The sequence below is a fragment of the Bombus flavifrons genome, chromosome 3 (genome assembly GCF_040668555.2).
Source record: "Bombus flavifrons isolate JBK064 chromosome 3, iyBomFlav1_principal, whole genome shotgun sequence".
NCBI classification, from domain to species: Eukaryota; Metazoa; Arthropoda; class Insecta; order Hymenoptera; family Apidae; genus Bombus; species Bombus flavifrons.
The window spans coordinates 14,510,000-14,535,116 of NC_138444.1; the positions used below are offsets into that span (position 1 = coordinate 14,510,000).

Here is a 25,117-nt window from a genome sequence, read left to right on the forward strand (position 1 = left end):
CGTTGCATTAGAGCAACCCGACTCATTACCGCTGCCACAATTAAGGCCCAATTTCGGGACATAATGGCCGCCAATCTGACCGCACAAAAAGCCCGCGGTTGCTCTGTTCGAAGGAGAGTTAGAATCGTGCCGACGTCCCTTGCCTAATAACCAACCAAATTCTCGACTCGTCCTTTCCAGCCATCACGAATCTAGCTCTCGTATTCGGCAGGCCTAAAATTCTCTTCGATGAAACGCGTCCGCGACACGGCGATCCGTGAACTTTCACCTCGAGGCAACAGAGCGCCGACGTAACTCGTCGTCGAACTTCCACTCTGAGAAACATCGAAGGAAGTAGGACGAAATCAGCTGACCCACTGAAATTTGTACACGATCCTCTAAGAAGTTAAACCTATCCGCTCCACTTTTTCGGTACTAATTTTTTATTTACATAACAAATATTTCGATAATAATTACTAGAAGCAATCTTCATAAGGAGACAGAATTTTTTCTAAGAAAATTGTTGTCAGATGATTCAACTCTATTAATATTGTTCAGCGATATCGATTTTTTCAGCTACGTTTCAGCAAACGGATTAAATATCGAAACATGAAAGAGTCGTTAGAGTTGGAATATTGAAATGATCGATCGAAACGTGACAGAACTGCGCGTACCGCATCGCCGAAACGCAGTCTCGTTGCGTTTGGCGGTAATATTCGAAAAAAAAAAGAAAAAAAATTGGAAAAGGGAAGAAAAACGTTGGAACGTCGCGTAATTGGTGGAACCGGTGAATTCCTTTTGGCGTCGTTCGAGGTAAATTCGATTGGTGAACGAATCGGCGGCATTGACGGCGAAATATTCGAAAACTGGAGAGCCCGGGGAGGCTGCCACGCAGCCACGGATCGGACAATGGCCGACAATAGGATCGCATCCGATTTTTGCATGCCAATTTCGCGGCCGGTATTGTGCCGTAGACAATGCGCCAATAATTACGCTAAACGGCGACCATTCATACGCCCATTCGGCCGGATTCAAACCGCCTTTCCGTATCCATTATCGTCGCGCGGCGCAAATAATCGCTCCGATGCGCGCCGCTTCCAGTTTTTTTCAACTGCCGCGTCCTGCAGGTGGCATCGATCATCGATCGGTAGGTTCAAGTGCGTTTCGTTTGATGCGTATTAGCATCAAATCGTAACAAGATTCGTTCAGTGTGTCGCGTTTTGCGTCGGTTTTTTCGTCGCGTGAAATACAACGAAATGCGAATATATGTGAAATGTGATGTGTTAATGGTTCGGTATTTCAGTACAGTATTCTTTTGATTTTTCTTTACTTCAAAATACGTTTCAAATTAGCTGAGTCGGTAGATACGATATATCTCAGAATGCTAGATAATATGATGAATTTAATGTGTGAATAGAATACATTAAAAATATAAACAATTTTATACGCGCGTATAGCTGAGAATCAATCATATTAAGATGTTCATCATTTAAAAATTGTAAATCGTTATGTTTTTGCGTCATTACAACGAGTCGGGTTAGGTTCGATTACGTCTTTGCGTACGGTGGTTAGAGCGAAGTGTAATATTTCACCCTTTTCCTTCTTATTCTATCGATTCTATTAAGGTATACTGTATGCAACTTCGATAAAGAAGTATAATTATTATTATCATTATGTACCAATATCTCGTGATCTTTCTCTCCGAGTGGATATGGCTTGTTATAAATAGCCATAACCATAACCATAGTCATAATCATAATCGTCATTATAAAATCGCCTATTAGCTGTTGACACGCTGAACTCCTGAGTCATTCTACATTATGTATAACCTTACGAAGTATAATTAACTTTTTCGGCAAAAGAAAAAATAAAATATACCAGGAATGATTAATTCGTGGATGCACATTTATCAAGTATGTTTTATAGATTCATGAAGTTCATTAACGATTTAAATTTGCATGGTGCGTCGAATGTCGCATCTAATCGCTTATAATCATCGGAACGTTAAATCGATTTTATGAATATCCTCTCGGAAGACGATTCAATATTCCCTTGCAACTTTTCAAATCCTTGTCGTAGGAACATGCGCTTTACGTGTGCTATATGTTTTGGCGTCAATAATTCATAGATGCGGATAAAAATTCGCAATATCAGGAATTTCCTTCGAGAACCTTCGAAGACAACTGTATGAAAGAAGTAACCTTCCAGCAAATCCCTGAGAAACCATCTAAATCGCAAATTCTCTAAAATGGTAAAAGAGTCGGAATTCCTATTACATACGAATTCCAGCATCGGTCCCAGCGCACAACTTTAATAAGTCTTTCGATAGAGTTGTCTAGGTCGCAATGGGCGGCGTACTAAGCAAGAATCCGGCAAAGGAAATGCCAGCGTCACGTAACGAGCGGCAAACGAATTTCCATGAAAACTAGCGTGCGGCGTGTACCTGAGGGGTGGGCGTGCGTTTGAAAGAGGGCGGGAGAATCTCTCTCTCTCTCTCTCTCTCTGTCTGTTTCTCTGAACACGGCGTGCAAATCGGATTTCCTTTCGTTAGAGTCGCTCGGCTCTCCACGGTTCGGCCAACGATATAGCTTGGTCTCGCTCTCGCATCTCGTTATGCGCGCCTCGTCTTGAAAGAAGAAAGTCTACAAACGAGAGGCAGCTTACGGAACGGGCGCGAGTCGGAAAGAGGAAGAAGGAGGATCCTGACGGTCGACCGTGAGGAAAAGAGGCTGCCGGCTCTCTGGAGAGGGGCACATCCCCCTTTGACTCGTAGAAAAGAAGGGGCCAGAGGTGTGAGCCACGGAGCAGGGCTAACTGCTCGTTTATTATGCATCGAAATGCCAGCAACGATGCCACGCGAGTGGACAGGACGTTGTAAACGGTCCGCAAAAATGAAGTAACGGCCGGCGCTGCTCTGAGTGATTCCGCGTCGCTCCGGGCTAGAACGCGGCGAAGAGGCCCTCTTCGACGCGCGAACCTTCTTCCCTCGCGCTCTCCACACGACCACCGGTCCTTTCCTTTTCGCGCGAACCCTCCTTCGATCGTTATTACCAATCCGATCGATCATTCCAACCGGAACCGTTTGCTCGACCGGCACAGGTTCTTTCTCGTGGAAGTGGCTCGTGCCTCAGCTTTTCGTGTAAATGCGAATATGATTAATGCGATTTGATCGAGAATATATTCGTTGGGATAGGTTTGAGTGGGATTCGCGATATATGTTACGATTTATAATTATTCGAACGATTTCGAAAGTGGATAGACGTGGACTGGCTTTTTTTTTTTTTTTTAGTCACGACAGACCAGGACAACTCACGTCAAGTTAGTTAATTTTATGGTATTAAATACCCACGAGCATAGTGGATATAACGCAGGTTGGAATACAGTGTGCAAAATAAATATATAGAAGTAAGAATATAATATAGATACTGCGTTGGAATAATTAATAACAATAAAGATAGAAACGTTGCCGTACAACGAATTACGGAAGGATTGTACTCATGTTGATAATTATCGTGGTAAAAACAGATTACCTACTACGATTATATTGGAAAAATTTGTAAGGGGACATATATGTACACATATGTCATACATAATAATTATAAGGAATTTACTTTAAATATCAGCGGCATGAGAAGCAAGGGGATATACAATGTTGTCTAGAAAATGTTATCACCTTAATTATTTCCAACATTGTTGCAATATAACCCTCTTCGAGTAATACCTACATAATTAGTAAAATTGATAGCTGTATCTCACCGTACCCATAACAATATTTCAAAAACTTCGTAACGTAGCATATGTTATGCAAATTACAGGTTTTGACTACAAGCACTTTCACGACCTGAAATACTTGTCTTCCATTGTTAAACATTGTAATATCATGCGCTTGAAATTTATTCGCCAACCAAGGACACCAAAAAAAGATATTGTACGTTGTGCTTAAAAAAATTGCGGAAAATTGATACGTTTAATTTTTAATAATAAAAATCAATTTCAAAAATACATCCACCATCCTAAAGGGAAAAAAGAATAAACGAATACGCGAAGTTACTTATTGATATTCAAATTTAGGAAAGTATATCCCGATTAACTCACTCTCTGGTACTCCTCGTATCGAACGAAATTAGAGCAGTGAAATTACTGGCAAATGGTAGTCGTTTCAACATGAAACCGGCGCACAATCGGGCACAATGTAGTAAAATAGTCCCAAGTTGCAATTTACTTCGAGCTACTTAACAAGCATCGATCTTCGAAAAGCGCAGACCTCGGCTGCCCTAAATGTACGCATATAAAAATCGCACCCGGAGAAAATCGAACTAAGATTAAGTTAAACCGGATCGGGCGATACCGCCTGGTGTCCGCCATTTCCAGCCGAGCCCGGATTCAATAATTCTTTCCCGTAATCTCTCGGTAATTTCGAAAAGTAAATTCTCTGAGTAAATTCCGTCGAAAAGCGGAACGTTATCGAGGTCGTTCTGAATTCCCTAATAACGCTACTTCACTGAAATCTGAAACGCCCGGCCAAACAGAGAGAGCCGCGTATTTATATTCATGGAATGCTTTATCTCGGTATTATTAACGTCATCATTTATATGCCGGATTGATCTTCCGCACGAAGCTCGGGCATGCAACACACAACCGGCGTTGGACGGTCGTTTCGCGACATAAAACTCCATCGATTGCCGAGTGATACGTTCGCGCGCGGCTGGTTTAAACGCGACACACCACGGCTAACGCGCTATGATTCACATCGCGAGATGGGTCTCGTGTAAATCCCTGTTCATAAGTATCGGGATACTTATTGGTTTAACACGAAATGTTGTAATGGAACGATATTAATACAGAAACGATTAATTTTGCGACGACGTGGTGTACTATGATATATGTTGAAATCAGCAGTAATAGAGTTCCGTTCTTGTTGTACTTTTCCTTGTGATCCGTTCATTCTATTTTTTTACATTTCTCACATTCCTTCCATCCCTTGCATTCCCTACATTCCGTCCATCCCTTACATTTCCTACATTCTTCGCTTTTCTTTTCTTTCCGACACTTTGTATCCATTGTCCCGCTTTGCAATAAATAAACGTACGGTAGTGAGTAATTTGTTTGTCAAAAAGGTTGATGTTAATCGTGTGTCATGTACTCGTATAAAGTGGCGCTGATCAATTTGACTCGAGAGAGAGACTCGTATGATTTTGACTTCTTGCGAGTTTACCTCGTTTCTTCGATACCTATGTATCCTAATAATCGTGAACGAGATAAGCGTGCTTCAACGACCGTTAATTACTCGGATTGCCAAGCCAAGTAATTAACACCTGAACGAATACGGTTGATTAATTACCAACTCACCATTCCGGGGATCGGTGTTCTGCACAGTCTTCCCGCCTCTCTGTTTCGTTTCTGCCGACGTCACATTCTTCGCGCGAATCTGAAAGACAGAAAAAAATCGCTCGTTACCAATCTGTCGCGTTCACGCGGTGCTACATCGTCGTGGACGCGGAAGGTGTGCGGGTCGTTTGCGGTTAATATCGTCGATCATCGGCGTAGATTGGATCGAAGAGCCGAAGCCTCTGTATAACTTCGAAACGCGTAACGCATCGTTCTCGTTGAGAAATAAATTTGCGACGCGTCACGAGGCAATTGGGGAGAGAGGGGAAGAGATCGATCCTCGATTACGCGGCGGTCTGACCGTGGACGTGCAAACAGGCCTATACCGAGATCTAATTATCCCGGCTGTTCGTCGATAAAAACAATATTAATTTTCCTCGAGACGGGGTATACAACCGGCGTATCGATTTATCGGGTGTTCCTTCCAATTTCGGTTACAGACCTTCCTCTCGCACGCGATTAATCCTCTATCGATCCACTTCGGATCGAGTCACTGGCGGATATAAAATATTTTTTTCACGCGTTTTACATTTTCCTCGTCAAAATATTGCACTACTATTATATACATATACACTAATTGTTTTTGACAGTCTTACAATGCAGGATCAGTTGCTGGCTTATTGCGTTTTTTATTAATTAATTCTTCGTTTATCGTCCGTTACGTAAAGATTTAGTCTACATCGCATCGTTAAATTCATTCACCTACAAACACCCGGTATAATTCAGTGGCGCACCGTATATCGGTAATTCAAGCGGCGTTTGCTCGATGAGCGGTATTCTATAATTAGTATCGGACAGGGGAATTTTTATTTTCGTTTAAACTTGAACGTCCTTGCCTGGCGGCCCAACGTCACGGATTCGTATCTTTTTTACCCCGGCTCCGGAGGCGGCAGACCACGGAGATTTCGCGGCCGGTTCGATAATAATTATTATCGTCGAAGCTTATTTTTTCACCTAGCGTCCTCATCGTGCTGGATCGCGTTCGGCCGTGTAGTACCCACGCGTTACGAACGCTAATTCGCTCTCTCTGGCGGTCAGTTAAAAAAATGAGGATTACAAATAATTTGAATCGCAAGCACCACGATACGCCGGCGGCGGATATCATCCGGCGACCACCTGGCGTCTTCTCTTCTTTCCTTCGAAAATTTTGCCCCGTCTCCACCGTCTCCACACAGAGTCTGTTCTTTTGATTTTCTGATTATTGTAGCTGCTAGGAGTATTCAACTATAGCAAGATATCGCCCTATTGTTGAGGTAATCGATTTTTTACATTTCTCACATTCCTCACAAGGAGAAGATTATCGCATAAGGTTATCACGAGGGCAAAATATGTTCTCAGATGCACTGAAATTAGGGTATATTACTGAAAATTTAAGAGCAGATATTTATATTGAACTAATATATAAGAGAACGACAAGGACATACCCATATTATTTTTGGATCTTATGTTGTAGTAATAGTAAATAATAACGAAGAATCTTTCGTTTGGTTCGACACAAAGGGTGCAGCACCGGCTGACTATTAAATTCGAACTCTAACAACGTATTTCTTTTACCGTATCCTATCTTTATTTTCTTAGATCATTGTTCTGCATCGAAGCTAAAGAATTTTTACCACTGTACTCGCAACCTACAAATATTATCCTCTATGCAAAAAGTTTCGGTATTTTTATATCGATCCCACCATGATATCGGTAGATCTTGACTCTCGATGAATTCTTCTGCAACAACTTTTCGGGATCTCTTAATAGCCCAACTCGCGTTATTCATACGTATATTTCCGTAACAATCAAATTTACAAGCGTTCCGAGCAAAAGGAGAAACTAAAAAAGAATCGTTCATCCGTGAGCCTGTTGGTAGTTGGTCAGCCCCAGCGAGCATGTAACGACCGATGATTATTTTCGGTATTTTTCGCAAACGTCCACGACTAATAGCTCGTGACTGGAAACCTCAAAAAGCGTCCATAAATCCGGCCGGATTTTGTTTTCACGATTTAGTGACCGCTATTTTTAATTCATCCCGCGTAATTTCGAGAGCTTTAGCCTTGAGTGCCTCGATGAGATTCATGCTCCGCTAACCGGACCCGCTCGAAAACTATTCTCTATGTATTATACACGCTCATACATTTTCATTTTGAGGACGTGCGTCGAAAATGAAACAACGCTCGTTCTACGAATGGCTAGCGTGTGACACACGGTCATCATCATCGGCGTCGTCGTCGTCGTCGTCTTCGTCATCGTCTTCGTCGTCGTCTTCGTCGTCTTCGTCGTCGTCTTCGTCGTCGTCTTTGTCGTCGTCGTCGTCGTCGTCGTCGATGGCCTCGGCGGCGGCGTCTCCGACAACAAGCATCGGTGAATACGGGAATAGGCTTAAAAAACAAGATAAATGAGAAAAGGTGAGAGACACCGTGGCAGGAAAAAAAAGAGGTCACCGGCGATGTCTACGAGCGTGCTTACTACGCTACTTTAGTTAATTAGAGGCAAAATAAGACAAGGTCTAAAGCAAGACTCGCAGATTCTTCTTCTTTCCACCACCCATTCGTTCTTTCTCCTTTCTTCCTTCGTGCGTTTCGCTTCCTTTAAGCGTTCACCTTTCCTCCCTCTCACGCTTCTCTCACTTATTTGTGTTTCTCTGTGTTTGTTTAATCAGGCGCCGGACTCAGTCTTCATTACTAGCACTAATTTATCTGCCTTGTCGTCCGACTCTTTCCAACCATCCGACCACGATCCTTCTCGTCCATTGTACGTACGTAGGAGAAAACAGTGGCGTAACGAAATAACTGGGAGCCTTCGTTTCTGTTGAACGCGAAACCGAGATGTTTTATTGTCCTCGTTCCATGTAATTCGATGTAATCCTCCTCGAGCCTGCGTTCCTTGTTTTCTCGCCGGTTCCTTCTGCTTCTTTTCCTGTACCGTTCCTTTTTTCCCCTGTCTTTTTAAGCATCGTACATTTCAGCAATTTATTTGTAATCTCGGTACATTAATCACGGAGTGTGACGAATTCGAACGGTATGGGACGATGCGTGGCAATCTGGAGTCAATTTGCACGGAATCGACCAATTACTGGGAAATTTTCCTATCAAATGTACGAGAGAACTTACGGTAGCGACTAAAAAACACGATCCTCTTTAATAATTTACAAAGGATTAGTTTTGTAACGATCTTGACAAATTTTATCGACGACGACGACACTATCCGCTTCGTTTAATTCCATCTCAATAAAAATTGATTTTCAAATCTCTCTATACCAGAAAGTCAGTGTTACTCTTTCTTTTAAGCGTTACATGCCGACACACGGAGAGAACATTTTCGTCCTGGCAAATTTCAGATTAGCCAAATGCTCGAAAGGATTTGAGAACTAGAAAGATATTGAATCGACCATCGGTCGGGATCACCTCGAATACGAAATCTCAGGGAACAAATTAACTTGCGCGTTAAATTAACCCGGCAGTTCGTCGAATCGAGCGACGAAGCTCGGTAACGCGTCTTACCGTCCAGGGACAAAAGGGAGTTCGATAGCAGGATGAGGAGACGAAGAAGAAGAACGAAGAAGAAGAAGAGTCGTACGGGGGGCTTCTGGATATCGACGGCAATATTCGTTAAGTCCCGCTAAGACCCTGTATGTGGTGTAGTTCGTTCATTCGGATTGCCAAGTCTCTTTCCGTCCTTTTCTCTCTTTGATTTCTCGCCCCTTGCCTTTCTTATCCCGACGACTCGTGGGAGAGGGAGAACGGTGACGATCGTTTCTCCGTTCTGTCTTTCTCACCCACGCGACAGACTTTAGGTCCAGGAATACCTCTATGCCGAAGGATCAGCGTGTCAATAAGGTGTTTGTTTAATTTGCGGATTTGTCTGCTTGCGCCTTCCACGCCCAGTGCCTCTCAACTAGCTAGCGTCAGCGAATTGACGAATACAAAGAGAAAAATCTTGGATAGTTGGATTCATCGAAGACGCGATAGTAGTTTCGAAGAAATAGCAAGCTACGTAAGTGGTCATAATTGTTTCTAGATCTTTTTTACGTTAATACATAATTATTTTTGTCGAATATAATCGTTGAATAATCGTTTTTAAAAGAATTTACGTTTGAACTGTTCGATACTACTGGCTTTTCGAACAAATATTATTACACTCAACGTGAAATAATAATTATGTTACATTAGCTGATGTCTATAGTCATTTGAAGGTCGTAGAAGGTCGTCGAGGTTGTGCCGATTGAAGATTATTTTGAAGGGCCATGAAAGTCATTCTTCCTCTCATCGTCTGTGGGTGGATGTTGGAAAGCTATCGAACACTGCGAAGACGTAGCAAATACATTACTTTTCCGAGTGAGGTAGCATTGCACATTGATGATATTGCACTTCTGAATGAGCGAAGTATGCACTTCGTTGAAAGAGAACTTCTCTGAATATGTTTTTGTTCTATGAAACATAAAGGCTGTAATTTATTTCAAACGCTGTATTTAGATAGATATGCCGTCGTTAATTTGATACGTTGAATTTGTAGTTTATGGCAATAAATACTATTGGACGCTATTCGTGTAAATAAAACGACGTCCTAACGAGGTTTGTCGATACACAACATACGTGTACAGCACGTATAGTAAATTTCTACTTACCCTATTCGCAAGAAAACGATTCGGATAAATTTTAAACACTGAACATCAACTAGGTGAAAAGAAAATTTACTGGAACAATGAGAGATTGTATAAAGTACTACCCATTGCTCCATCGATTGAAATAAATTAAAGCCTATAAAATATTAATACATCTACACGGTGACAAAAATCTTTTCACGGAAATACTTTTCATAATACATGCCTCGTTATGAAACCTACAGTTCTATTTTATTCTTCCGTGGACAAAACTTTCGTCGATGTCGTAAAAGTGTTTCCGTCGAATCATTCGATCCGTAATACGAGCAAATTTTAACGAAGCGCCATGCTGGTAACAAGCGAGCCCCGGTGACTCGCGGGTAGAATACGTTTCATTGTGTGCGCACAAAAATCAGGAAATCACGTATTCCTCGGCATGCATAATTCTGGCACAATGCATACACGAGCGAAATGTTTTATCGTAATGGTCGTGACGTGCGGACGTCACGTAAGTCAACGCGATTATGAGAAAGCAGTTAACGTCATTTCAGTCGATTCCCATGCACATAAATACGCGGAGCGGAACCAGCTGTCCACCACAATGTGGAAGATCCTTCGATGAGACGAACAATTACATAAGGGACGCGACGTTCTCTCCTCTGCCAATAGACGGGAGAGAGACGGGTCAGCCTTTCGCCTCATTAAGCCGTTCTTTCCGCCAAATAAATGAAGAAGTTGCGCGGAATTTCAGGCCACCGGTATACGAAAGGGACAGCTATTAAAACGCATGAGAAGCATATTTCTGTTGGAAACAAATTCGAACTGTCCTCGCCACGAGAGCGGATTTGCTTCTATTTACGCTCCAAGGCATGAACTTAAGAGAGGCACGACAGTTTCTTCTTTAAACGTATCAAATTGTTCGTGTAACTTTGCCAGCAATGGTAGGTAGATTAGCGAAAGGTGGAGTTATTATTTTGTTACGTACAGAGAATGTAAATCATTTAACTCTACGATTGTGTGATAAACGGTTCGTTAAAAAAATTTCCGTTACTTTTATGCGTCGAATCCTTTCTCCGTGTTAATTTACGGTGGCCACAAAAATATGTATCGTAACATTTATATATCAATCAGTTAGGTGTAAACGCATTTAGGTATAACTAGATTGCGATATATCGAAAGGTAAAAAACCATAATATGTCAAAACTAGTAAATCGTGGAAGTACACTAATTTTCAAAATATTCATTCGCGTGCTTTCTATACAGATTGCAACGGTAACAGAAGGTCGCGTGAAACGAGTAAAATCGACGATTAAACGCCGATGGCATAGCATTTAAAGCGGTGGAATGAGTCCCCATCCTATCGAGATTACGCATTGTCTCTCTCTCTTTCTCTCGGAACTCTGGGAAATAGGGGTCGTTATTGCAGTGCAATGTAACGGCCATGAAGGTCATTGTTCAACCGTTTTTAGGGTTCGAGCAATGACCAGTTCCGGCGCGCATGAGAACGGACTGAAACAAAAGCTGGCAAACCTGTTGGAAACAATCGGCCACGGCTCACCCTTGGTTGGGGGAGCTTATAACGCTCAGAAGGGGATGAACAGTTGGGTGACTTTTTTTGGCCTAAGAGGAGCTGCCATTGTGCGATACTCGCAACATGTGTGCCTACGTGTTGTCACGATGAGATCCCCCGATCATCCTTCCACTATGTTTCACCGCGATTCTTCAGCTTCCAAAGATGCAACTCTTGTTTCTTTTTCCTGTTATAACGCAACGAATTGACGATTACGTGAAAACTTTTATAACGTCTTTGGTCGACTAAACGGGCTAATTCGAAAAAATGAAAACTGTGTCACCGTAAATTACGTTTTAGTGTCAGATTATATCTTTTGCACGTTGCCACATACTTCGTCAAAGACGTCATTAGAAACCAAGGAATTAAGTTAATCGTAGTTGGGACAATTTCTATCTCTTTCTAGAAGTTACAAAGCGTCGAAGCTTGTAAAAGTATTATTTCCACTCTACTTTAAACGAAAACTTCAAAAAATATCGTGATGTTCTAACGACAAGCGTATTAAGAAAACTGCAATATAAACAAATATTCTCCAGGGACGAACCTGTGCAATATTATACAAGATTTCCGGCTAATTCACCGCGTGTCTATCTTCCTCCACCGTTTTTCACTCTTTCTAGTCTCATCTACCTTCGATTCCTTCTTTACACGTTTCCCGTATTTCCCTCATTTTCCGTCTTCTTACACAATCCTCGGCTTTTCCTCTTACAGAATGAAGGTTAGGGAAGGGTGTGAGGCCACGGTGAAGGCGAGAGCATGAAGCGGGCAGAGGCGAGTCGAACGTAGGAAGTAAGCTGCTCGTGGAGGGGAAGACGGGGAACGGGGTTGGTCAGTGCTCCTTACTTAGAGGGTGGCGAGTCTGTTCTTAATTAACGCTCGCCTCTTTTGCTGCACACCCCTCGCCACCGTGGCACCGTAATGAGGCTCCTCGAGTGTGTGTATGTGTAATACGTGTGTACGTCTATGTATATGCGATACGTAAGTGTCGGGCATGGCTGGGAGCCAGTGTGGGTGACCTAGATGAGACGCGCCCCCGTCTAACTAATTCTTTTCTTCCGCGCTGACCACTAAAGTAAGTAGATGGCCGTGTACGAGGCATCGACGTCGGTGTGCGGATAGTTCCAAGGTATTCGTGCCGATTCCACCAACGTCTGGAAACACGTACATGTATACATGGTGGATATATGCTCGGGCAGCGTGGCCATATTCCTCCGAGCGAGCCACAGCCGGCTACCACTCGTACAACTTCCACGTTACCTCGTGAGAGTTAGGTGAACGTAAACACTATACCGTAGCTTCCGTGCATTAAAGTGTATCAAAATGACTTTACGTCGTGTGCCACTGTATTTCGTACATTAGCGGCGTGGATCGAATGTCACCGAGAACCCTGGCTCTGCTTTTGCGCAGGTTAGCCATACAACGGCTACGGTGCTATCGCAATTTGCAATCGATCCAGCGCTTGCTCTTAGTCCAGACTTTTCAGATTCAACTTCTTTCCATCGAATTCTTCCGTAGCGATCGAACCAAGATTCCGCCGGGTGTGCTGGTTTCATCGACTCTTACGATTGTCCTTTTACCGCGTTTCTTTCAGACCAGCTTCGAAAGCTTCGACGTATTATCATAGAAATGAAGTTTATTTTCACGTGTTTCGTGCGACTTGCTCTCTCATACGTTTTTCTATTAGTATCGTTTAATATTTATGGTAAAGCTATAGAGAAGCTACGGTAAAGCTGTGGTAAAGCAATCTCGTATTGAATTAACTATTTGATCACCTGAAGGGAAAGTAGTCAAAATGATCAATACACTCTATATGCTTGAATTAAAAATTTAGAAACGTATAACACACAGCGTATAATCTGATTTATAGATCAACGATGTGAATTGACGCTGTTCGTTAGATAACTGTCCACTGTCAAAAATATCAACGTCAAAGTATCAAAGTATCGTTTATGTTATAAGAAGCGTCACTGGAAGAAAACCAAACGTGGGAATGGTGTAACGCAAGAGAAGGTCACGGCGCGTTTATTTCACGCGGGGCGTCACATCCTAAACCATAAAATCGTTGGTTTCGCTAGCGAGAAACGAAGCGTTCGCCACAAAGAAAAGAAAAGACAGGTGGACGATCGACGGGCCCATTCTTCAGTCACATCCTGGGCTGGTCCCACCTCCGCCTTCTGCCTTCTTCCTGCTACCCCCTTTCCTAGCGGACCACGGCGTGGATAACAGCAATTAAGCCTTCCCCGTTAATAGAGACGATTGTGATTAATTATCGGATTTAATGACCGGCTACTTGTACTTGTAAATATAGGGACACAGGACGCGCGCATGTGGCTACACCGTAAAAATTAGAGACCATGATTCCTCAGGGTGCTCCTCCTTCTACTCCACCGATCTCCGCCTCCCCTTGCGCCTACTTCTTCTTCGTCCTCGTGTGTCACCGGTACGCGTGTGCGCCCGCCAGAGAGAAACGGCCGTGTCACACTCCGCTGATCTTTTAACCGGCAATCAAGCAGACCTGTGGGACCGTCCACCTTAGTATCCTATACGAAACCTAACCTATTCTGCGTACCAACGTTCCAGTGTCTTTTAGAAAAGCCTGTTTAAGCAGCTTCTGTGCATCTGAATTTTGGAAGCTTTCCCTCTCGACATTTGGCCTTTAGTTACACTTACGTATGGAAAAACAACGTTACACTCGTACGGAACACGCACACAGCTCATTCGTATCGTAAACGCGTGGTGTCTTATTCAAACCTTTTCCTTGTTCTCCTTCAGTGTGTTATCAAACGTGATCGCGCACATACGTTTCAAAAGACAACCTGTAAGTTAACTCGTCGTATTGGGATTGAGTGTCGTTAACAAAGTTGGACGAGTTAATAAACTTGTTAATATTCGATATAGTTTGAAATTTTCACGTACGAGTTGTTTGATTTCAAAGTGACGTATTAACAAGTTGGTCAACGCCGCAATTTAATGTTATGGCGCGTGATCTCGTAGCACATTAACGTTAAATAGTGGCAAAATGTCAAAATATCGTTCGAAGAAAACGCGTTTTATGGCTGGAACAGTGCGAACTGTAATAAGAATCCGGGACGCGAAGGCTTGAAATATCTCATTGGTTAACATTGTTTGTCGAGCAAGAAAGGCCGCAGTGTCTGAAGCGTGACTTTTAAATGCGCCCAGGCTATTTTCAACAACGATCTCAATGGAAAACTAGCGATATTATAAACATACAAAGTGTAAGACGTTTGTGGATGAAAGGTTTGAATCACGGCCAAATTACCGTACATATTGACTAATCGGGACCGAGAGTATTATAGCTGGGCGAAGTTTCCTTTAAATGCTATGTACGCCAATATTTAAATGATATGTATTTGTAAAATCGACCAACCGGTGCATATTTAAGTATTGTGCATGAATATGAGACGCCGGCGTGGGAGAGCGTGAGCTCACGTGCCGAAATTAACTGTGGCCTCTTGGCATTTAAAAATAATTGGTAATTATTGGCATTATTAATAGTTTCGCTGGCTCGAGCGGACGGCGCGTACAAGTTTGCAAACGCGCGTTCACGAGCTCGTTTCGTGCAATCGAACGTGTGTTTAAACCGCGTACGAAATGATTTTTCTGTCGAGTTTACTCGCGAATCCAGAGAATTTGTATTATACTCGACGATCGTAAAAATAATACGATAAAAATGAAAAAAACATTGGTGAATCTGACTCTACTCTTACAACTTCCATCGTGGCTACGCTATTTAATTACACTTTTCTTAACAACTTCTTATTATTTAGTGCCAAATCGTTCTTTTCGTTTGTATTACGTACGTACATTAGATTTTCAAAGCTGTACATACATATGCGAACGAATATAATATTTTTGTAATTGGTGAAAAATTTCCCTTATAAAAATAATTAAAAATAATTATCCTACTTTGTATGTGATTTTGTATAAAAATTATTTTTATACAGAAAGAACATCAGAATATCATTAGACATATTAGAAGAAGTATTTAGAAAGGAAGGATAAATGCGTAATAATTTTTGCCAATATACTATTCTGATGCAGAAAGTTCGTATTCCAAAAAGTTCATTTGACAAAGGAAGAAAATAGCGGTTCCACCTGAGAACGTAATCAATTCGATGGAAGAAGCTCGGCGTGCTTTTTTTCCTTCGACGAAGAACCGAGTCGTTCATCGAAGTATCGATTGGTTCGTATAATAATTACCTCCCCTGCATTAGGGGTGACTACCCCCACCACGATCCTAAACGAGCCACGCTGCCTTGTATTAGACTAGACTCGACGAGGGGTGAGTGAACGGTGGCGTACCCGGGCAAGAGCAGCTGTTACATTCTTTGAATCCTTTCGAGTCACGTTAATTAATTATTTATTCGGCTCGTAAATAACTATCGGCCGGTTGTTATAGCGAACGTACCGCTCGATACGTCAAGTTTTCTCTGGAACTCAATCTATACCTTCTAAGAAAACGTGTCGCAACAAATACAACGGTAAAAGCTCCGCCGCTATATTCCGCAGAGCCTAATCAACCTTTCAAAGCCATTTAACCTCGATACTCACAATTTTCCAAGGGAAGACGCATAAACTTTCACGCGAATAATTTACTCGAGCCACGAAAGCTTGTTGGATGGATCGCGAACGAGCGAAAAGCGTAAGGCAGAAGGCCCACTCTCGTCTTATCTATTATTCAAGATTAACAATTAGTCAGGCGGCTTTACAGCTTGAATAATTAACCGGACAAGACGAAGTGGAGCAAAACGGCGTTTTCCCGGCCGATTCTTGAGTACTCGTGACGGCGGCCAGTACTCTAACTCGGGTAAGCGTGCGCTACGAGCAAAAGCAAAGGAAACAGCACGAACACGAGCACGACAACGCGAATGGCGCTTCGTGCAAGCGCGCTTTCGGATCCGGGATCCGTGAACGCACCCGCGCTTTCGCTCGACATGTCGGCTTGTCGGTTGGATGGGTGGGTGGCGGTCGGGTATTTTTGTATCTAATTATAATCCTCGGGTGAGGGAGCGAGGCAATCGCCTAAAATTAGAGCATATAGTCTAACCGGTACACGTCGCTCGCTATTTTATATTTTCCCGTCTCTTTCGCGCCCGTACGCGTGCCACCGACCGCGCTCGCTCCCTTTTTCCTCCTCGGCTCACGCCGCGCGACTCGTCGCTCATCCTGCCAGCCGTTTTATCGCCTTGCCTCTACCCCACCGAGGTCATATCTATTGCTCTCTTTCAAAACCAACCGCTCACTCTCGTTAGAAGTCTAACAGAAGTCACCGGGAAAGCCGACGTGCGGGAATTCGTACGCGATTATCGCGCGTTACGTCCACACGATCCAACGTTCTGTCTCGTTGGAGTCGCTCCTTTTGTACGACCAAGCGTTATTATGCATGCGGTGGTTCGCGACGAATATACAGAGTGAATTTTGTATACGCGAAGAATGCTTGAAATTGGAGGATCAAAATACGACACATGTTAATCCTTTGTATTTCGATCGTGATATAACGTACAATGAACAGATCGAACAGGTTTCTACAGTGACGCTTTTTAAAACAAACAGATCATTGAAGTTTTTAAAAGAAAAAGATTGAGGGAATATCGAGGATCTTTTAAATTTATCAGTTCGAAAGAAGTAACATTAGATCGAAGTTGCAAGAATCTTCGGTAATTTAAAAAAACCGAAATTCATTTCTATTGCAATTATTCCATCTAGTACGGTCACGCTATACATACGCTAAACTTTACAATCAATATATCGACAAAAGCACCCAATTTTGTACATTTCATAGTACGACGATCAATCACTCGATCTACGCAGATATTATCGTAAAATCTCAAAAGCAAAAGTTACCAGAAAAGGTAGAAAATGGAGCCCTCTCCATTAGCCTTTACGCCACGCGATTAATGTGTCTCTTTCAAAGATATACATCCATAGATTTGGTCTTCCGGTCGCTTAATGGACTCCTTCGCGTCGAAGATCAACCGCGTAGGATCAAGCGGGTCGCAACGAACCGTTGTCGTATCGATGGGGGCGACTGAAAGGAACGTCGTCCGGTAGAACGCGATCGTGGGGAAGAGGAGGGCAAAGGGGTGAAAATAGAAGGAAAAAGAAATAATGATCCATAGTGAAACAATAACACGAGTGACAGCTTGTGATTAGCCGGCATAGAAGCATAATCAGGATAATGACGGGTTTACACCCTCTCTCCGGCTGCAAGAAAGGGAGCCGATCGAGTGACGGCGGGACGAGAGGACGGCGGTTGCACGGTTTGTCGAGTTAATTGTCGTCTAGCGTGTCGATGCGAACGTACCCCCGTCCAGGCACACGCAAATGTCACTGCGAGGCACGAGCAGAGGGAGAATAATAATAAAAAAAAGAAGAGAAAGGGGAAAAAAATGAAAGTTCCTCGCGGAGCTGCCACGACAATTAAAGGGAAAAGCGGACGCGCGGGGCTGTTCCGTCAGCGAAATTGCGATGCTTCGGGGAACCGTAATGGACGGGCGATAAAGAAATACGATCGCGCGCTAATTGATGTTAAAACCACGACCTAACGTCTGCTTAATCGATTGTCAAATAGTTCAGCCACGAATGGCCGTAACAACACGACCGTGTTACGAAACCGAGTATGAAGATAAATTGTTTTTGAAGTAGAATTGAAACGTAACTGTGATTTTAGTGTCTAGTTCATGTCCATTGTGTACGTATCTTTCTAACTTTCAAATATTTCGTACGTTTAAGAGGAAAATATGAAACTACTGGTAATATCTACGTGTGATTCTTTTTATTCTATATCGCGTTCGAATTTCTCTTAGTTTGCCTTCTAATTTCTCTCTAGAAGTAGGCATAGAATTATAGCGAGTGGTCAGTAAAGGTACCTTAACTTGTATAAAATGGTCACAATGGGAGTTCTGGAGAAAAACAAAGACTCGTGAAAGAAATCAATATTTCTGTTAAAATAACTGGCCGACAAACATAATCTACTGGCACGATATAGTTGGTCGTATCTTCTCGGCGAGAAGCAACGATGGTCGTCTAAATATCCCCTTCTAGGAATATTATTTTCAAAATAATCCCGAGAAGGCCATTTTTTAGGCCATTCACGGTACATACACGGAAAATTCGAAGACAAAAGCAAGATCCAATAAATCGTTAAATATACTACTAGTATATCTGTGAGCCGAATCCTTCAGGAAACAATTACCTAGGAATTTAATTCGTCCCTAGAATTTTTCGATGCTGCCGAAGATTACGATCCACACGTCACCCATAAACGACGAAAAAAAGCAAAATCATAGAAAGAGACCAGGAACGTTGTAGAACGATCGGCGAACGCATGGAGCGTGAGTTTTTCGTGGCACGATCGGACGCGATGAAGATAATCGTAGGTTCGCAAGGTAGCACGATCTAACGCGATCGTGAAAAGATCGAGGCCCGACGCTGGCGAAGATCGCCGGGCACGCGGATAATAATCGTTGATTGGCATCGATCGAAAGTCGTTCCGTAGGTTTTATGGGAAAATCGGCTGACACGTGACGATCGTTGAACGATCGACAGTCGGCTTGGCCGTACGTGACTGCGATCGTTAATCGCGACCGAAGCAGGAAAAAGGGGGACGGCTAGAAAAATGCCGAAGAAACGCGGATAAAACGATAATTCGGTCAACGGGCCCCCAACAGGGAAAAAGATTTAATTTCTACGTGGATTATTAATCCGGAATCCGACTTCTTGCGTACGATACGTTTTCATGGAATCGTGATAGGAATACCGATCGTTCTATGCTTCATTGTGACCGCGTGAAACATTCAAACTCGATGACGCAACGTGGCTCGTAATTGTGTGTGAAACAAAAACCTTCCACTTGGTCCTACCTAAGCGGTTAATTTTCGCAACAGAGGAATATTTCGGGAATACTTCGTATGTTCGCGTGAAACAATGACGTTAGTGACCAAAGGTGAGTACAGGCGGGTTGAGTAAACTGACAGACACACGATTAATGTCGGAGGATTCGAACAAATTTTTATTTGTAACACACAAACTTATATAACAAGGAGAATCGGCGTAATCGTAAGTAGAACATTCTAGCGTATAATCAGACAGCTCGTGATCGGACGAAGCGACAAAGCGAGAGGCACTACGGGCAACCTATCTTCGAACAAACGGTCATTGTCTCTTTATTGAACTTACGAACGATCGGCTTGGTAGATAACGTTTTGCCAAAAATTTCAAAGGCAAACCGTTCGGCTCGAATTCGATAGTCGCGATAAGGAATCTGCTTGTTTGGAAGAGACACAACGTTCACAATGACAGGCACGATCAAGCAAACACACAGACAGATTCATAGACGAAGTACGTACGTACGTACGTGCAGGAAAAGGAGGATAGGATGGAAGAATTTTTCGCCGCGACGCAACCATCTCGGGTCGAGCTGCCGAACGCGTGGATCGAGGCCTCGCAGAATTTCGAATTTCTCGAAGCTGCGACTGGTCTAGGCCATAAGAACATCGTTAAGATTATATTTAGGCATCGTAAAAGAAAATATGCGCCCGTTGGAGCCAAGTCGCTCATTACGTGAGACAGCATTAACGCCGCCGTACAACCAGCGAGTTTTCAGCATCGTATACTCGCGTTAAAATATATATAGTTAGCGATCTACGTGGTAAACCGGTGGGCCCAAGGTGTTATTCGAAATTTCATGCAATTAGCTGCAAGCGTTTGTCCACGAGGCATAGTTTATCTCCCTCTTGAATTCTTGCAACGTCAAATTAAGAAATACCTAACACGTTACATGATTTTAAACTAAAGCAGCGTAGAAAGGTAGGAAAAGTTTCCTTAACTAAACGAATACCGATCTTTCTTTCTGCGCCGTATTTCCTTCTTATTTTCCTTTCGTTTCTTTTTTCGTTGGTCGACGTGGATTTTTACGAGACTCCGCTTCGAGGCAGAAAAGTCTTCCGCGCTGTTCACCACGGGATTGTAACACGGTCCTTGAAACCCAACGATGCTCTTCACTGTCTGCGAATTTCTAGGTCAATGCTGTCTACCGTGGCCGTTGCACGGGAAAAGTAACTAGTCGCCGTCTTCGAAAACAATTTCAACTACCGAACCAAGATGCCAGCCCCTGGAAATTTTAATTGAACCAGGATTTCCGTTGCTTAATGGACGCTTTAGAAGCTATCAAAAATATGAGACTTCAATTTGACCAAATTATTATGCGGAATATTTCTATCCTTAAATCCAACTAGTAGGTATCTTCGAATCGTAGCCTATGATTCATAGGAGATCCTAGCAGTATGGAGTAAACAGGAATTAGGTTACGTAATTTTATCTGGACGCAAGCTATCACAGTTGACCTATGACCTAACGAAAATTGTATCGAAATCAACAAACACCTACAATTCCGGCGCAAATTAAACAAAAAGCGCAAAGAAATTTCAAATGCTTGTAAGGCATAAGGCTTAAGATCGAGCTTCCGAAATCAATCAAAAGAATCCGATAACTCGTCAACCTCGTGACAACGAATCAAACGCGCATCAACGTGGTGAAATCCCCTCCGCGCGAGGAGCGAGAAGGGAGATAGGTTTTAAAAAAGGGATAGAATACGACGAGTGGCGGTTGAAGAAAAGTCGGAAACACCGAAATTCGACGAGTGGCCCAAAGGGGTTGGTCGCGGAAAATCGCGAAGGGCGGGTCGCGAGAGGAAGGTAGACATCGGCGGGAAGCAAGGGGCGACCAGGGGGTGTCGGTGTGCGCGTCCCGAGGGTAATGGGAGGCGGGGGGAGCCGGTTTAGGAAGGGGGGTGGAGGATGGTGGCAGAGTAGGGCCGGCGAAAACGCGGTATGCAAAGCAGGCGGCGAATTTAAACGGTCCTGCGCAGAACGAATGGCCTCACCTCGTGCTACGCTCCCTCGTTTCTTCTCTCTCGGCCTCGTGCTCGCTCGCACTCGCGCGACCACGTCTCTGGATGCGACTTCGCGAGCACCCACACGCAGGTACCACCAGAGGGGCAAAGAGAAACACACCGAAGGAGCGACAGACACCGAAACAGACAGCGAGGCGAAGAGAGAGGGAAGCAGCGGCAGAAGAAGAAGAGGAAAAGCGACACGGACCGAGAGTAGCGCGGACAAAGACGGAGAGAGTGACCGCTCTTTGGCTCCCTCTCACGTTTCCTCACCGGTTCTCTCTCGCTTGTCTCCCCGTGGCACACGTGCACGCAGCGAAACTACGTTCTCCTGTCAGCAGAACTCCCGATGCGGCCCGTACGACCTGCGAAGGACCGTGTGTCCACCTGGACGCGGCACTCGCGCGACGATCCTCTCGGCCAACGCGTATAATATCCCCAGGAAGCGTGGCAACCTGTCCGCTCGACGGACCACCGCGACGAAACAACCACGTCTAGGCGCGTTACATTCGATCGCGTTGACCGCGGCGACGTTTTCCACCCGGATTCGAGTAAAATGGCTGCTCTCGCCGCTGCGGCGCGCCCGAGCTTACTGGCTTGCCTCCCTTCGTTTGGGTCTCCACACAGACAGACGCGCGATCGCTGCCACGCGTGTGTGCGGATGCACACGTACGTCGGGGGCGCACACGCGCATGTACACGTTTGCCACGGAGAGGCACACGCGCGCGACCATCCCGACCGCCACGGTACACGTATATAGAACGCGCGGCCTCGTGTATACACGCGTGCTCCCACACGTAGCTTCGTGCACGCACACGCGAGACCGCTTCGCCCCCGCCAACCACGCGCGCACGTGTCTGCGCGCAGAACAGCTGAGCGGAAAGGAACGCGCTTCTTTCTTGCCTTTCGCCAACTTCGCGTCTCGCGCTTTTCGATCTTTCTTCGACCATTCGGCACGCGTCGTTCCTCTTCCCCGTTCAGCAGAGTTCGATTGGATGCGCGGAGAGTTTCGTCGCATCGATCCGATCGATCGAAAGAGGCGAGGATCGTCGAGTGCGCGGTGCCATTTAACTCGAAAGTTTCCAAGTTTCAGGCGCGACTGAGCAGAATTTAAGACGATTCGACGCGCTGTCGGAGAGAGATTTAATTGTTCTCCGTCTGGTCCGCCTTCGCGTTCGATACGGCCACCCATCCGAATGTCAAGAACCACAGAGCCAGATATAAAGAATCCCACTTTTGCTCACGGCCGCGGCGTTTTCTCGAATCTCCGATCCCGTCGGAGAAACTTCGATCGCTCGACACGCCAGCTTGGAAAGTTGCCGCCCGTTATTTTATCCGGCATGACAATACCGCGATCGCGAATTTACGACTGGCTCGTAACGGCGCCTGGTTGCGTTATCCTATCCCGGCCCACCGTTAAAGACACCACGCGAACAGGGAATCGCAACAACGTAAATCGAAGATCTAGATTATCGCCCCAACCGGTGCACCGTTTCGTCGTCGTGGTTAACGTTACTACGGACTCGCGCGTTTAATTAGATCAGAGTGGATCGAAGCTTGGCACCGAGACGTACGTCGACGGCGATACTTTACTCGTCGCGACCGCTGTGTGCCAGAACGGAATGTCGCAGCGAATGAAGCTGAAACGAGGATGAGCTCATTTGCTCTGACGTATTTAAGAAACACAAAAGATCCGCAGAAAGTATAAAAGAACAAGGAAAAACCTCTGCCTCTATATCGTTACTGACAGAAAAGCTTCGAGTCGTAACGCGGCAGACAACTGCAGTAGGGCAGAATCGTCTGGTTTTCTGCATTCTTGCAGCGCTTCGTGCCATTATGGGCATTATGAGTATGCAAATTGACGAAGAAGGATAACGGGTGCGTTGACCAACCTATTAGTAGACATAGGCCACCTCGATCGTGTCTCCTTATTCACGTAACGGTTCTCAGTGACGATTTTCGTTCCGTTTCGGAGGCCGTGGCGGACGCGGAGGCAGCGCGTCTCACATCGATCGTACTGGCATGCTCGTTACGTCAGGATCGTGCGATTTCTAGAATTAATTAGCCGCGATAGATCACGTCGCAGCTTTTTCACCGTTCTCCTCCGACCTTTTTTCTAGCCGCGTGCACGAGAAAAAATATCGTAATTGCTTTGCGTGGGTAAGAAAAGTTGATTACACTAACGGTATCTCGGCTTCTTTTATCGGAGAACTTCCAGCGGAACGACGACCCAACGGTCTACCACGTGAAAACGAAAGCTATTCACCGTGAATGTTTAATTTCGATTCCGATCGATCTTACTTATACCTCAAAAATTTGTACGTAACATTTCTAAGGAAAGATAACGCGTTACTTGTTGGTCGGTTGATCGTTTATCTATAGTCTACGGGTAATACGAGTATTTTCCTTCTTGTCGAGTATCTGCAGAACGAGGTGTTCGGTATGGTTTTTGATGTTTTTATCGTTGGCTCGTAGAGGCCGATAGTTCGGTGCTAATACCCTAAGTGCTGTGTGCCTCGGATTAATTTCATACTTCGCGACGTGAAAAAAATATAGCGGGGCCGACGAGCACCACCTTCCCCGGCAATTTGATCGTTTATCACGATCAATTAAATTTCCTGCGCGGCGACGATAATTGACCAACGCCATCACCCTTGTACCACGGTGTCGAGATAATCTCTGGTGCAAGTGCCGATAAATGGCGCATTCGCGTGAATGGCGCATTCTGTACCGCGCTATCATTATTTTACGAGATACGTTTTAAGCGTAATAAATTTTATTGTGCTTCTACCGTCCACCCCCCTCCACCCTCCCGTTACCACCACCATCGATTCCTTCGCCTTCCTCGAAACAAGCTCGAGCGTCGCGGCTCCTCGCGAACAAACCGGAACCGGTAAACAGATTTTCTAGAATTCCGGATGGTAAACGAATCGAGGAAAAATCCTGGCATCGCTCGCGATCGCTGGAAATCGTAGCTATTTCACGGATAACTTTTCTTACTTTACGCGATCTAATCGTTAGGAGAGTCAGACGATGCTTTGAAAGTTTCCATCGCCTCCTTATTATTTTTATCGTTCTAAGTGAGTGTCGTAATAATTACTATTAATTATTTTTTTCATCAAAGTTGAAGTCTATACTCTAACGAATTAATAACTTACGAATATATCAGAAGCAGATTTTCTAGTTCTCTGTCAATCACGAACATATTAGAGGAAAAATGAAAGAACCTCGTATAGACATGTGGTTCCTCGCGATTTTACCACCTCGCCTCTCTGTATTGCTAGCACGTATATCCCATAAATATGTCGTAAATTAATGTTATAAATCATATAACAGGAGACAATAATTACATCTTTCCGTTCAATTTGCCGTGACACGCATACAAATAGGGAAATATGTACTTTTTTATTGAATTGACTACGATCACATTTACATACATTATATCGTGTTCCAAGTTGCTCGTTGAACTATAATTGCCAGAGAAACCGAGACGTTTCAACGAATTACTCTTTAAGAAATGCTCGTATTGTTCGAGATGCAACATAAGCATAGTGGCTGAAGGTAGTGTTGTGCAGCTAGGAATAGTGCCGGTGATTTCCGCGTCGCGACGCTCGCGACGGGCTCGTCGTTGTAACGCGGTGCCGGCCACGAGCACGCGCGACTATACAAATCAATATTT

General features: G+C 44.2%; 1 protein-coding gene across 2 annotated transcripts in view; it reads right to left on the bottom strand.

The window, feature by feature from the left end:
• Positions 1 to 22,033, bottom strand: part of zfh2 (Zn finger homeodomain 2) — a 411,031-nt gene extending 388,998 nt beyond the window's left edge. The window contains exons 1-2 of one of the 2 annotated variants that reach the window (XM_069132601.1): positions 21,712 to 22,033; positions 5,329 to 5,407 (exon numbers count right to left, since the gene is read on the bottom strand). The gene's annotated coding sequence lies outside the window, so the exon portion shown is untranslated. Of the gene's footprint in view, positions 1 to 5,328; positions 5,408 to 21,429 lie in introns of both variants that reach the window. The other variant, XM_069132602.1, reaches the window with a different exon arrangement.
• Positions 22,034 to 25,117: the final 3,084 nt, after the last annotated feature.